General features: G+C 42.1%; 1 long non-coding RNA gene across 1 annotated transcript in view; it reads right to left on the bottom strand.

Annotated features, from left to right (window-relative positions):
* LOC106505619 overlaps nt 1-15,839 on the bottom strand; it is a 42,678-nt gene extending 26,839 nt beyond the window's left edge. Inside the window, exons 1-2 of the long non-coding RNA XR_002337584.1 lie at nt 14,977-15,839; nt 13,324-13,500 (exon numbers count right to left, since the gene is read on the bottom strand). This is a non-coding gene — a long non-coding RNA (uncharacterized LOC106505619). The remainder of the gene's footprint in view (nt 1-13,323; nt 13,501-14,976) is intronic.

Below are 16,158 nucleotides of genomic sequence, written 5' to 3'. Positions count from 1 at the left end.
CTGAAACTAGCACAGGAAAACCATGGTTTCAATGACATTTTGGTTGAGGACAAGAGTACGTAAAAAGAGAAAACAAAGATCCAGGGAAAATAATTAACAGATCAGTATCTCTTAGCAAAACTGCCGTCAGAAACTGTGTTCTTCAAATGACTTCCCGGTAAGAACTTCCTGGATGGGACAATGACTGAGGCTGGCTGGGGAGTCCCACTGCTGGCTTCCAATCCCAGCGTGCCTCTCTAACTCTGTGACCTGGAGCATGTATCCGTAACCTGGTAGAGCCTCAGAGTACCTATTCCATGGAGCTGTAAAGATGAAATAACTCCTCCAAGGCCTGTGGCCCAGACCTGGCACAAAGTAGGAACACAACCCATGCAAGTCCTGTTATTATTAGTGCACCAAAATATGTACTTATTTTGCTCTAGTGAACCTATTTGCCCTTATAGTGGAATATTTAAAATAAAGCTATTTTTAACCCTTTTCTACACAAGATAGTGGGGGGTTAGAAACAACATGGGCTTTGGGATCAGAAATGGTTTGATCTTGACTCTGCCACGTGCTTATTGAGTGTGTGTGTGTGTCCTTTGATGAGAGAGATAATCAAGCTTCGAAATTAAGAAAAGGACCAGTGACTTAAAGAGAGCTTTGAATATTGCACACAGAAAACAAATCCACTATCTCTGGCTGGGTGTGGCAAATCCAGATTTCCCTCCCTTCTCTGCCCTTCCCACCCCTGCCTCCCCTCTCCCCACTGCCTCTCCTGTCCCCACCCCTATCTCTCCTCTCCCATCTCCTTTCCTTTCCTTGCTTTTTGTATTGTCTTTCCATGATATTCTACAGTTTCTTATCCCAACCACCTCAATGTCTTGCCTGCTCTGTTTCTTTCACTTGCCTTTGATATGTTCCTTTGACTTTAATTAAACTCAAGAGCCTGGAAAATGTATTCAGTTCTGTCAAAAAAAAAAAAAAAAAAAAAAAGACAAGTATAATTTCCAGATCGTTTTTTTCTTTTCCATTTCCTACACTCTTTTTAGACTCTCAATGACTATAATCTCTTATTTCATACACCTTTTTTTCCTATAGTCAACCAACTTGGCCTCTAGTCAAGTCAACGTTGATTATTATTATTTTTTCAATGCTAGGGATAAAGAGGCTGAGCAGAATGAAAAGGATCTAGTGGCAATCAAAATGAATGGCCCCATTTTTCAGTCCTTCTGAAAATGATTTTTCATTTAAGAGATGCTTTTGAATCTAGTCCAGAACAAAACAAAGCAAGGTCAAAATTTCCTGAGAATCACAATGTAGTGAAGCCTGGGAAATATCGGGAAAATCTCTCATGATGAGTTTTCCAGTTCATATTTCCAGGTGTGGAAAGTATTTTCCCAGAAGTTTAATGACAGTGCCAACGGGGTAGGTGCTTGTCTGATTCAAACAGGTAAAGAGATTTGTGGTCTCCCATCACACGTGGGTTTTATTGATTCTGCTGTTGTTAGTGACATGGGATTAAGAAGATGTTGAAATGAACTCACCATGCACAGGTCCTAGAGAAAAAAATTCATGTCTCTCAGTGAGTGTGCTTGGCTCCAGGATTGGATATCCCCTGGGAGCCTTGGAGTTTGGAAAACGGGCCAATCGTGAAGAATGGGGCAAAACCACTTACGGAAACTCCAGCCTTCATTTAGGAGAATAGGAGACAATGGTAAGGAATAAGGAGAAACCAAATGGACAGCAAAGGAAATGAGCTTCCACGCATCTCATTTCACCATCTCAAAAGGTCCTGCAGGAAGGAATTCTCTCTGAGTACCCCCTACCACCACCATCCCCCCCGCCCCCACCATTCCACCATTGAGGAAACAGAGCTGGGGAGTCTAAACAACTTGCTCAAGTTATATACAGTTGGTAGGTGGTGATGGTTAGATTTGAGATTAGGATCCGAAGCTTGACACGTGTGTCTTTCCACCAACTAGTACTGTACATACTCAATAATTTGTTTTAATTATTGGTTTTTATTTTTTTAAGGTCAAGAAATAAAAACAAGGAAAATGGGAACTTGTAATTCTACAAAATATTTTGACTGTAATCTGAGTGGAACATGTGGTAGACTAAGGCAGACTTTGGTTGAATTTGAGTTGTGCTGCTTAGGAGTTGTGCGACCTTGGCTGAAACAGCTGATCCTCATGAAGCTCAGTCTCCTCATACATGAAAGGAGGGGCTGGTGTCATTGGGGCAGGGTAGGAGGTGGGGGAGGGGGTGGGCAGGAGGGGGAAGGGCACAGCCATGGTTAGGGGCCTGGGATCAGTGGTCTGCTCTGGGCGCATTATCCCTCCACCTTTCTGGGTCAGCATCACAACTGTCACGTTGAAGTCCTTCAAAGGGACTTATCATCGTAAAGATGACATTCATCACTCCTTAATGAAAATAAACCAGAGAGAATTATTAACTATTGCAGTATCACATACGCTATGTCTAATTTAGAACTCCCCAGAGACTGAAACTACTGTTTACGAAAATATTGTCTGGGTGCCAAGTGCTTTCATTGAGATTCCCTATGCAGAAGAGAAACACAATAAGCATGTTTTCTGTTTGAATGCCAAACTGGAGAGGTTACCTTGTTAAAAATCCCAGTTCCCTTGTTTATATAAATGCCAGGTGTTTATAAAATATAATAGTTCATAAATATTGTTTCTACTGAGATCATCTCCTATTCAGTCCATGTCTTTAACATGGTACCAGGAAAAGTGTCAGAACTTGCAAAAACACTTTGAATCAACAATAAAGTGGGAGCATTTTTTTAAGCGATGTAAAAACTCCTGAGAACAATGGCCACAAGCCAAAAAAAATGGATTTGTCTTTTTAGGAGCTTCCAGTGAGTGAGAAGGAGAATCCTCCAGAGGGGCTCCAAACTGGGTGAAAAATGGTTGAAAAATGGAACCAAAGATTAATTGCTTCTCCAGGAGTCAAGCCAGGCCTGGAGGATAAACGGAAGACAGTTGTTGAATCCGAGCGTCTATACCAAAGGCCCCTCAAGATGTGTGAGCTAGTGTGATCCTCTCCCCTCCCGGAATGTGCTTTCACTTCCTGTGTCTCCTGTTCCCCCTCATTCCTTCTCTAATGCACATGGGGTGGGGTAGGGGGCTGCCTTTCAGAACCAAGTTTTGGCCCCAAGAAGGAAACTGCATAAGAAGGAGGTCACTCTGGGCTTGTCTCATCAACAACTTGCAAATTAAGCCTGAGCCTGTCTGCCAGAGTGGAAAAAAAATGAGAGGTGGGGGTGGGGAGACTTCGAATATCAACCTAGTTCGGTGGTTCTCAAAGTGTGGTCCCTAGACCAGCAGCATCACCATCATCCAGGGGTTTGTTAGAAATACAAAACAAGACGGCCTCAGACTTAGTGAATCAGATTCCCTTGAGCAGGGCCCCACATCTGTGTTGCAATGAGCCCTCCAGCTGCTGATGATACTGATGCACACTGACGTTTGAGAACCACTGGCCTGGTTCATTGGGTAATGGCAACCCCCTGGGCTATTCAGTTAGGAATAACTGATCCTATGCTTCCATTTATGGAGTGCTTATTGTCCTTTACACATTTCATTTAGTCCTTCCTGCAACTTTTGTGGTTGGCACTAACATTTTTCCCATTTTACAAATGAGGAAACAGACATCACAGAGGTTAATGACTCCAGATCACTCAGCTAGTATGTGGGAGAGTCAAGGTTTAAATCCACATCTATTTTATAACACTCTTTGCATGCATTATAATCCTCTCAACACCAGAACTCCTGTTCCATCAGAAATAGCTGCCTTGAACCCTCCTACACTGTTGGTGGGAATGTAAATTGATATAACCACTATGGAAAACAGTATGGAGGTGCCTCAGAAAACCAAAAATAGAATTACCATATGATCTAGCAATCCCACTTCTGGGCATATATCTGCAAAAAAAAACTTTCATTGAAAAAGATACAAGTACCACTATGCTCATGGCACCACAATAGCCAAAACATGGAAACAACATAAAAGTCCATCAACAGATGAATGGATTAAGATGTGGTACATATACACATTGGAATACTACTCAGCCATAAAGAAGGAACAAAATAATGCCATTTGCAGCAACATGAATGCAACTAGAGACTCTCATACTAAGTCAGAAAGAGAAAGACAAATACCATATGATATCACTTATATCTGGAATCTAATATATGGCACAAATGAACCTATTTACAGAAAAGAAACAAACTCATGGACATGGAAAACATACTTGTGGTTGCCAAGGGGGACTGAAAGAACACTGTAAATCAACGATAATAAAAAATTAAAAAAAAAAAAAAAGGCCACAGACCTTGGAAGCCTTGCTCAACAGTCAGCTCTGGAAAGCATCATCCAGGCGACTGCCTGCTAGCAAGTTCTCTGCGTGGAGTGGAAACCTCCTCCCTATAGCTTTCTGCCATTGCTACTTATTCTTTCTTTGTCAGGGCTGAGGGACTCCAGTCCCTCTTCCACATCCTCCCTATTTGGAGATAGGAAGTCAAGTTCTACATTCCCTACTAAGATTTGTTTCTCCAAGGTTCAATTCCCAGGGCTTCCAGCCACTTTTCCATGACTCTATTGCCATTCCCTTTGGTCTGGACGGTTGCAATAGCCTTTCCCCTTGTGATTTCATGCCTTCTCTAATCCTCCGCAGCAAAAGCAAAGATACAGAATGATCCCATCTGGCCCCAAGCTTAAAACCCTTCAATGACTCTTCATTGAATTCAGATTGAAATCCACCTCCCTAAAATAGCCTAAATCCTCTGAGGCATCTTCCTCCTCCTCACCTCCAGGCTTTTGTACTTGCTATTCCTTGTGCCTGGATTGTTCTATCACTAGTTGAGAGGCTGCCTTCCCCTGACCTCTTAGGTCTAAGTTTACATGTCTCTTTGTCACAGGCCTTCCCAGAGATAAGGTCTCACTTAAGGAGACTGTTATACTCAGCCTCATTGTTTTGTCCTTTCCCCTCTTGGCACAGCCCACGCTTCCTAATTCTATGCGTAATCATTGATTTAATATCTGTAAACGGAGCTCAATGTAAAATCATTTGCATATCCAACAAAGGGCCTGTGCCTTGCATGTGGTAGGCTCTCAAAATGTTTGGATAGATGCACAGCTGTTGATCTCCAGACCTTTCATATCTTTCACTTCCATCTTCCCAGATCCTGGTGTGTTCTGCCTGGGGTAGGTTAAATGGAACGATCACCTGCCATGCCCTGGATATCATACTTCAACTAAAGTAAAACCAAAGACCAAATTAGCTTTTCCAGTGGCCGCCTCCAAACTTGGGCTCACATCAGATTTACATTAAGTCTTCAGACACACCCCACTCTTTCCATATGTGTTCTCCTGTGGTATGATGTTCCCAGGCTAAACATATGCTGCAAATCCCCAGGCCTCAGCACATGTCCTCTGTCTCAACATCTGTCATCCGCTCCTCTTGCTTTCCAGCATGAAGTCATGGCTCACACCTATTGGAGTCATTGATAACTTGCAGAGGAGTAGGCTGAGGAGCGAGGGCAGGGTCCTGTGATCCAGACCTTCAGAGGCCATCCACTAGACTGGCACCATGCTTTGGTGATAGGTCCTCATTCACCAGAGGGCTAATGTTGGCATGTGACGTGTTACATCATCTGATGGAGGGAGGGCTGACCAGGCAGTCTGTCTACATAGATTGACATGACTGTGGCCGAGTTTGAGCAGAGAAACAATTTCCCTCCATTCTCACTGGCACTTTCATTCCCATCATTTCAGGTCCCAGGTCTCCTTTTCTGCTGCCTGTCTAGGGGCATATATCCTGATCTCCATGTTCTGGACTTTTCTTTCTTTCTTTCTTTCTTTCTTTCTTTCTTTCTTTCTTTCTTTCTTTCTTTCTTTCTTTCTTTCTTCCTTCCTTCCTTCTGTCTTTTTTCTTTTTAGGGCTGGACCCGTGGCATATAGAGGTTCCCAGGCTAGGGGTTGATTTGGAGCTGCAGCTGCCAGCCTATGCCACAGCAATGCCAGATCTGAGCTGCGTCTGTGATCTACACCACAGCTCACGGCAACACCGGATCTTGAACACACTGAGTGAGGCCAGGCATCAAACTTGTGTCCTCATGGATGCTAGTCAGACTCGTTTCCACTGAGACACGGTGGGAACTCCCAGACTTTTCTGAACTGAGTATATTTTCTTCTTCCATATGATCATTTTTTTCCACATAGTCATTTTTTAATTTAAAATACTCTCTGCATTCCATTTAGTATTCACCATAGGAATCGAATTAAACTGAAGAGGAGGAATGGAGTGTGAGAATAATAATTAAAACTGTGATCTTTAGATCCAGTCAGAATTGGGTTGGAATTCTGGCTTCACAATTATGAGATGTAACCTCAGGAAAGGTATTTAACCTCCTACAGGCCTCAGAATCCTTACACACAAAACGGACAATTCAAATGCACCTTTTAGAACTGAGGCAAGGATCTAATTATCACTGTGCTTGGCAGGATAAAAGGGGGCTCCAACTGTTGATGTTTCTTCTTACTATTGCTCGAGCTCTGATATGCCTTTCTTCCATAGCTAGCTGCTCTCAGAGAGGAGTCAACAAACTTTCTGTGGCGGTCTAGGGATAGTAAATATTTTAGGCTTTACAGGCTATTTTGTCACTGTTGAAACTACTCAACTCAGCCACTGTAGTGCAAAGACTTCTGAAGATAACATATAAACCAATGGGCCTGTCTGTGCTTCAGTAAAACTTTATTTAGAAAAGTAGATTTAAGGTGGAATTTGGTCTGCGGATTGCACTTTTAGTTAGGACATCACTTTTGGTTGCCTCTTTGATTGCTTTGGACATTTGACTCCAGGCTGCTGCACCACTTGACTTTTGGCCTGAGGGGAGGCAGGGATCTTTGTCACTGTGATCGTATAATTTTCAGTTTTACCAGATGAATCTCTATGCTATTTGTGGGAAACCCTGCAGATAGACCAGGAAGAATGATCCCAGTCAGGCAAGAAAATATCCCTTCTTGGGAAATATCATGGCAGCAACAACATCAGTTTGCAGAAGAGGGATAGGAAGTTTGTCCAATCAGTTGTAATGATAAGGATAAGGTCCTGTACCAAAGGCCAAATTAGAAGAGATTCTGAAAAACAGCAGTTTGTGAAGAGGAAGGAATCTAATATAGCTTGCTGTAATTCTGGGCTGGCTCTAAATTCTCTCCATTAATGAGGATTACATTTGGCTGCTTTTAGCTGAAATCTGACTACAGTGGCTGAATCAAATAGAGATTTAATATGAATAACCTAATGGGAAGTCTGGATGTAGTAGCCCAGGGAGGTATAGCTGGTCAAAGTTTCAAAGAAATTAGCTCCTCCTAGCTTCCTGTCCTGTGATCCTTAGAGTAATGGCTCTTGACTTCATAGTCACATAATGGCTGCTGTGCCTCCAGGCATCAACTGCAAAAATTTCAGGCTTAAGAAAGGAAGAAGAGGCAAGGAGCAAAGCCCTATCAGAGTCCTCTGTTCCAGAAGCCTCATGCATGTGGCAAGGGAGTCTAGAGAAGGGAGTGTTTTTAACGGGGTACACTGATACCTCGAACAGATCTGGGGTTCTCCTAGTGAGGGGGAAAGGAGGGTAAATTTGAGGGAGGCAAGAGCAGTATCTGGCATGTTCTCCAAAATGGCAGGTCTGGGCTGCACAGTGGCTAAGAGCAGGGCTCTAAAGTCAGATGTTCTTAGCCAAGTTTCTTCATTTCTGAATGAGAATCATAGTATCTCTCTTATAGTGTTGTTCTTAGGATTAGATAAAATAACTCATATAAAGCACTAAACATCATTGGTCCTACTACCCCCCCCAAGAACTGCCATTTTTCTTTGAAGTAAATTGTCTAATTCTCTAATAGCCTACCTATGAACTTACCTAAGAAGTACTGTCACCACCTAATCTCTTAGCTGTCATGATTTTTAATGTAAAACAGTAGCAAATGCCTGAAAGCACTGAGTAATTCTGTTTGCAAGAGACCCAAGGAAACATTTGAACCAGGTTCTGAAAAATGAGTAAGAATTTGCCAGGTAGAATTTGCCCAGAGAGGGCATTCCAGAAAAAAAGGAACGTCATGTGCAGAAGCCTCATATCAAAAAAGAGCATCTTGGAGTTCCCATCGTGGTGCAGTGGTTAATGAATCCAACTAGGAACCATGAGGTTGCACGTTTGATCCCTGGCCCTGATCGGTGGGTTAAGGATCCGGTGCTGCTGTGACCTGTGGTGTAGGTCGCAGATGCAGCTCGGATCTGGTGTTGCTGTGGCTCTGGTGTAGGCCAGCAGCAACAGCTCGGATTAGACCCCTAGCCTGGGAACCTCCATATGCCGCAGGTGTGGCCCTAAAAGGAAAAAAAAAAAAAAAAAAAAAAGAGCAACTTGCCTCATTATATCACTAAGTGGCAGCCACTTCTAACTGCAAAATATCAGTGGTATTTCTCTAATAACATCCCAAAGACATGACTAGAGGGTTAATGGGCTCTTACAGTGTTGTGACAATCAAAGATGAGTTCTTTGTGAAAGAATTATGTTTGTCAAATGGAGATAAGCAGAAATTTGGGGCTACCCATTCAGAAGTTTTTACACCACATTTTATTCTGCACTTGCTGTTCCCGAAATCAGAACTGTACAATCACCTTCATGTGGCACCATTCTGATAACTTTCTGAGTGTTATGTGTGAGCAAACTGGAGTTCAAGGAGTTTAAACCATTGCCCAATTCACCCAAGCAAGAGCATTTGAGCCTACACCCAATCTCTCAACCACAAATTGGTCATCTCTTCAGGAAAGCCACCTACCCCCTTTGTCATCATTTTTATGTCATCTTTATGTACGAGATGGTAGCAAGGTTTCTCAAGACTTAGAATTTTAGGGCTAGAAGAGACTAGAGCTGTGCTACCCAATAGGATGACTAACTAGTTACATGTGACTATTAAGCACTTGAACATGGTCAAATGGTAGTATGATTGATGAGCTGAATTTTGAATTTTATTTCATTCTAGTAAGTTTTAGTTTAAAAACCAACACTCGATTCAGAAAACCTTTAAGTATGTTTGGAATAACTTGGGTATGAGAATCTACTTTTTCACCAGTAAGTATTATTAGATTAAATACATATAAATATGATTGATGAAAATTTAGTCTCTGAATCGAGATGTGCTGTAAGAATAAGACACACTCTGCATTTTGAAGATGTGGTGCAAAATGTGTAATATGTCAGTAATAAATTTTCATGTTGATTCCATGTTGAGATGATAAGGTTTTGGATATATTGGGTTAAGTGGACCATAGCATTAAAATTAATTTAGTGTTTCTTTTTACTTTTTAAAACTTGACCACTAGAAAATTTAAAATGACTTATGTGATTCCTGTTATTTCTACCAAGCAGTATGGTTGTAGAGAACTTATCTCACTTTTCAGGTGAGGGAAGCTGGCTTCTCTCTGTCTCAAAGAGAGGTAGACCCCTGGACAGCGATAGATCCACTCACAGTATTGTCTCAAATGGTACAACCTTGGGAAGGACACCATGCTTTCATGGATCCACTTCTCAAAAACTGGCAGAATTCTGTCACACCCCAAGTGTCATTATCCTATGAAAATCTTCAGAGTTCCAAAAATATTAATCACCATAGGTCTACAGAAAAAAAAAATCAGAATTTAAGGTGTAATATAGAGACCTGTTAATGAGTTATGCTGGTATTATCAACCTGATTCAAAAACTAGATTTATTAATAATTATCCTTATTGGATACACATATATTGTATATACAGATATATCTATATCTATATATAAGGTACTGGTCTTATTTCCATATTTTAGGTAGGAAACTGGTTAAATAACTTGCCCATGGTCACCCAGCTAATAAGGGGTAGAGCTTGGACTCAGGTTGTGGTCTGTTTGATCCTAAAATCTGCACTTGTACAAACTATCCTGGCATGTCAGTGTCCAGAGATCCTACACGATAAACTTCTTCAAAATGCTCTTTCCTTTAATACTCGGCTGTACACCCAAGGACTGCATCCGGATCTGTGCCAGGAAGGAATTTAGAGTCTGGAGGCCCTGAAATCAGCACAAGACATTTTCAGGGAATGTCGAGGTGGGAGGTTATGAATTAGCCTCCCAGACCAAAGGGAGGGCCGCCCATTTGTTAATTTGATTTTGTTTAGGTTACTGAGCCATGATTCATCCTTAATTGCATTGTTTCGAATGACTAAATAGTCTAAGTATTAACCAACTGCTAAGTGGTTGCCCAGACTCAGTTTAACTAGGCCATCTTCAGCTTAGGAGTTATTAAAATCAAAACGCTGTTGGCCCTCCTCTGGGTACTGGGTGATCTGCCCACTGAATGATGGCCCTGGAGCCTGGGGCGGTAGAGTGCTAGCAGAGGAGGGAGGCAGCCCTTCTGTAGCTGTTGCCTGAGTGAGATTCGGGCCTCCCCTTTCCTCTGGGGTTGAAGATTCCCACAGAAGGTGGTGCCAGAGGACAGACTAGCCTGGTTCAACAGCTAGACCCTCCTTCTGACTGTGCCCCTTCACAACGTGCTTCACCAGAAACGTTTTGAAACATGATAAAGCATAGCAAGACTTCTAGATGAAAGGTACCCTCAGAACATAATCCACTGGGCCTCAGATTCCTGACTTGTTAATGGGAATAATAAAGTCAGCTCTACCCTTTATTCCTCTAAGAATCTGAGCAGAGAAAATGAAATGATCTCTGAAAATGGACTTTGGAAACATTTTTCAAATAGTTTTTCAAATGAAAAAGATTACTGGCTGAATACTGGTCTTTTGCAGCACATTTGTAGGTGCGGCCTTTGAAAATGGAGCTTAACTATGTTTAATTCCGTATCACATCTCCAGCCCATATATAAAACAAATAATGTCAATATATCCCAGACTGTCAGGAACTGAGGAAGGACATAAACTCGGTCTCCATTTACGGTTAAGTTTCCAGAATACAAAGGTTGAAAAGTAAAGAGATTACCGCAGGAATGAGAGCACCAGGTCAACAGGCAAGCTTGGCTTTAACTGTGGTTTGAGCGGATGGCACGTGCCACATCTTAGATCAATGCTTCTCACACTTCATGCGTGGAAACTACCTGGAGAACATGTTAAAACAGATTCCTGGGCCTGGTGCCTGGAGACTAATTCAGTAGGTCTGTGATGAGGCTGGGAAAAGCCTGGCTCCATTTCTAACCCAGTCCTAGTAGATGTTGATACTGTTGGTCCAGAGGCTATAATTTGGCTAGGACTGTCCCAGGTGAATCTGGAAGATGATCCCAGCTACCTGGGCCATTCTAATCACCCTCAGACCCTTCACCTACCTGGACAGTTGGCTAGTGCTCCTCAAGGAACTTCCTCATTCTAGAAATTGCTAAGCCCAAACTTCTCCGTTTCCATTTATCCCAAGTGAGTGCAATGGCCCCTTGAGTAATCTCCCTGTCACAGAATGCTCTTATGACCACACAAATGTACTAAAAATAAGCACAGGTGTGAACATGCAAAAATACATTTAACGTGAAGACTGACAGATTTCAGAATAATGTCCTTGTACTGCAAATACCTCCACCCCATGATGGATCATGGAGGGCTTAGAAAGGAAAGCCTGGATGGATAGTCACATCTGTGAGCAGGAAAGGGAGAAAGCCTCTGTCTGCTCCATCCTGCTCACAATTCTTCGCCTGCTCATTGTGAAAGGGTGGTGAATGAATGGCGGGATCGTGAAAGGAGCCCTTTTGACCGCTTCCACATTCTGACTCCGAAGTCAGGCTGGTGTGCTGCAGACATGAGAACATTCTTAAAGGCAGAACATCTGGATGTGGCAAGAAAGGGACTGACTGCATGTACTGGTGGCCTTCTCCAGCTGTCTCGTAGGAATGAAGACATTTCCTTCTGGAGCATCAGTGTAATCTGAGCATGGTGCAAAATGAGTTTTATTTTGAATTTGCATATAAGTAAAATGTCCTTAATCTAAGTCAACACAGTGATCTGCCACCAAAAGACTATGACAATAAAAACTCATAAGGAGGATGGTGTCTGGGAAGAGACACTGCAGTAGATCACAACTATGTTAGCAACATCGACGTGGTGGAGCGTGTGGCTATGGGTTGTTTTAATCCAGCTAAGTAAGTACTAATATACAGATCTAGTTGTTTTAATCCAGCTAAGTAGGTACTAATATACAGATCTAATATGAAACTGTGCCATTCCCTATCCGGATTGGCACAGTTTCATATTAGCCTGATATAAAACTAGCTTAATTTAATACAGAAGTATTAACTCAGGGATTCCTTTCAAGACAAGGTATATTTCTATAGCAACTTAGTATTTTATTGGTTTGAGACAATGAATGCAGCACTGATTTGCTTCTCTTCCAAAATACACCCTAATAAACCCAGGCTTCTTTGTTTCCTGCTGTGGATTCAAGGCAGCCGTTGGACAGACAAAGGACAACGTCTTCGTCCCGCATAGATCAAACGTTCTGCATCTGCATCACTGTCACAAGCTCCCTGGTATTGTTGATAATCTGTTTGCATACCTTTCTTTCTTGCCCCAGGGGAGTCAGATGGGATGGATGAAGTCCTTCCCAACTCCTACATTCTAGGATTGAAAACAGAGCTATAATGTGCCTGCTATATCCCAAGATAGGAGATGATTTCACCCTTCTGGGCTCCCTGGAATCCCTGTGGAACTAGGGCTTGTGTCTCTCATTTAAGTGGAAAAGTACAAGCATGACTGAAAGGAAAATGTCGGTCTGGGTCAAGTCAGTGTCAAGGCCCTTGAAGAACACTGGAGGTCAGTACCGTTTTCCCAGAGCACAAGATTCTTGACCCGCTCCCCTGAGCAAGGCCCCTACCCTCCTGCTCCTTAAACATAGTGTGAGTCTGAGACTCAGAGAGGGGCTATGCTGGCCTTGACCATGAGAGATGGGTGCTCCTGTGGAACCTGCTTCCTGTCAGCTTCACCTCCCACAAGGAATCCTGAACATCTGCTCCTTCTAGGAGACTCTGTCCCCTGTCTCCGATCTTGGTCGAGCTTTTATTAACTCTTGCCCAGGCTTTTGAAGTAGCCTGCCAAGTGAAAGTCTTTGCCTCCAGTGTTTTTTCTTACAATCTACCTTCTGCCCTGCTGCAAAAGAATCTTTTAATAATAGTTCTCAATACTCCTCTACTCTGAAGATTTCCATTGCCTATAGAATAAAATACAAATTTTTATCGCTTTCATGGCTCTGATTATGTTTCTAGTTCCCTCCTCTGCCACCCTCCCCCCACTAGAAGACTTACATATATTCTGCAGCTGCTTCAGCAAATCCAGAGGTCTTCAAATGCATAATAACCTGCCCCATCTCTGGGCCTTTCCCATCTTGGATCCTGCTGCCAGGAATTCTGTCCCTTGTGCCTTAGGACCACTATTCAAATTTCAAAGCCAAATTCAGATTCCCTCTTCTCCAGAACATTTTCCTAGAGATAGACAGATAGATAAACAGATAAATACATAAATCTATCTTTGAAAAAGTTATCAATTGTTTCCAAATAATATTTTTGCCTCCAAGACTCATAGCAAATTTGAGCTCGAGGAATAGTAGCAACACTCAGTGAGTGTAGGTGACTGTATCTGGACCCACATCCCTCTGTGGACCCCTAGCAGACACTGATAATCAATAATAGTGCCCTTTCCTATGACCCCAGATACAACTTTCCCAACTTTCCAACCCAGTGGCCAAGCAGCAGCCACTAATTGATTAGAACTGACATCCATTTGTCATCCCTCTCTAGTTCTCATCCCTCATGTTCCAGTTTCCATCCCCCTCTTCTTTATGGCTGGCACTGCACAGAACTACTGGAGGCCCTTGGGAAAGGTCCATGCTGTAATCATTGAAGTTTCCCCTATTCCTTTAGAAGCCTTCAGTAACTAAATTGGTTACTGGAGCTGCAACAGTAGGCTGTCTTAATTCTTTTGAGATGATTCACCTGGTTCTCCTTTAACTCAAAGAAAACTCAGCCCAGAGTCTAGTTCAGCCAATTTTTTTCATTAATGAGGCTTAAAGGAGATGGTCTGGGCTCATTTTCAATTTTATAAGATTGACTTGAGCCCATAAATGCCACCTTAACTCCTAAAACACCAGAGAGTAGGCAGTAGAGAAATTCTCTTCTTGGATAGGAAACTACCATGTTTCTAATAGAGAAAGGAGCCAGTTTAGAAAAATTTTACAAAAAATGTTCCTTATATTTTTTGAAAATTCTGTGTCCATGCATGGAAAGCTCACTGCTATGAAGGAGCTACTGATATCTCTAAGGTGTGCTCACCCTGCAGGTCAGAGCTGCAGGAGGGCTGGGCATACCCACCTACTGCTACCTCAGAAAGTCTCCATGAAGCAAGCTCTTTTAGGTAAGAAGACATGAGTAAGGCCAAAAAGAGATATTCCCCAAATAGAGATTTTTCAACCACTTCCTCTAGTACTGGGCATAGAAGATTCTGGAAAATGGTTTCCCTCTGCTTTGGCAAATTGGAAAACCATGAATCATATTCGGACTGCACTCTGTGGATAAACACTATGTTGATTCACGCCAATTGATCCATTCAGAGCCAGGGAAGGGTTAGATGCTGGAAATATGGCAATGATTTGCCTCAGAGGAACCCCTGTCCTTGGAGAACCATGCATTCACGGAATAAATGCATGAGCAAGCAACATTCAATTCAAGATTTCCTGAAAAAGACAAAGACAGGGCTTCTAATGCTGCCACAATGTTGCTTCCCCTTGAAGTGAACATGGGACCTCCTTTGCATGCACCCTGCTTGGTTTCTCCCTTTTCTTCTTCCCCTTGCTCACTCTGGCTCATCTCTAAGTGCCACTGCCCTTCATGCTTCTCCACATCACCTCCTCTGAGACCTCTTGCTTCCCCAAACTGGTAAGTGAACTCTATCTCTACACTTACCCCTTATTTCCAAACTCCTCTGCTCTCCTTAAAGCAGCACTTGTCCCAGCTCCTGTCCTGTCAACTATTGTCACTCTATCACTGATACGTTGATACTAAAATATTGTAATTGCTTGATAAACTGCAGCTGGATGAATGATTTGAATGAAGCTACTTAGAGAAAACTTGAACTTTGGGAGAGAAATAACAGCTGAGCTGCAGATCATTGAACAACCATTCAACTCCATCTCTGCAAAAGAAAGACAAAGAACACAACATACGGAAAAAAAAGTAGAAGTATTTCTTTATGTGCAGTTCCTTAGGAACTTTACAACATGAATCTTGTCTTATCGCCCTTGGTCAGAATTATCCTTTAATCCTATGCAGTTTGTTCTCTGTACCAGGTTGTGTGTTCCTCAAAGTTAGGGACTGGATATTCCATTTCACTCACAGCACCCTCTGAAGTGGAATGAGCACATGTCATTTGCTACAGAGCTCTTGCGTCTCCCTTTCTCTCTCTCTCTCTGCCCAAGGATCTCAGTTAAAAAGCAAATAAAATGTGAGCATTCAATCCTTTGGCTGGACCTGTTGACTATGTGGTGCCAGACAAATGGCTTGGTGGTTTTTCAGATTGGTTTTGTCTTTTGTTCTCTGAATTTAGCATCATGTGAAGACAGAGCATAGCCTAAAGGTGTACTTAAAATGTCATCCTGTTCCTGAGCTTACTCAGACAGGCAATAGAAAATGGTACCCTTGATAATTAATGCCCTTAAAGAAATTCAGCACAGGCTAGCAACTGTAAACAATAAGTTATTAGTCAGTGAACATGCTTACAACATAAACATGAAATTCCCATGCATCTTCAGAGGGCAGGAAAGGGAAAATGGAAGATTCTCTGGATAATTGCGTTATCATTTTTGTTTAATTGTTTTATACATAAGCAGACTGTTCCATCACCATCATCCCAACTTCTTCTGCTAGCTTAAATTCCTCTTAATTCATTTATAAGACAAAATTAGAGTGTTGACTGCAACCTTTAAATTAAGTCCACATTTTTGTTTAATTATGGGTTCTATGTAAACTATTTTAGCATTGCTGAATATATATAAGGAAGGGATAAAGATTATTATCTTATTAAAATGTCAATTTAAAAAAAACAACATCTTTTTTAAAAATGTACATTTATACTGTGGAAAGAGACTG

The sequence above is a fragment of the Sus scrofa genome, chromosome 13, assembly GCF_000003025.6.
Source record: "Sus scrofa isolate TJ Tabasco breed Duroc chromosome 13, Sscrofa11.1, whole genome shotgun sequence".
Classification (NCBI taxonomy): domain Eukaryota; kingdom Metazoa; phylum Chordata; class Mammalia; order Artiodactyla; family Suidae; genus Sus; species Sus scrofa.
The sequence above is the reverse complement of the archived record's forward strand: the minus strand, read 5'-3'. Positions and strand labels throughout refer to the sequence as shown.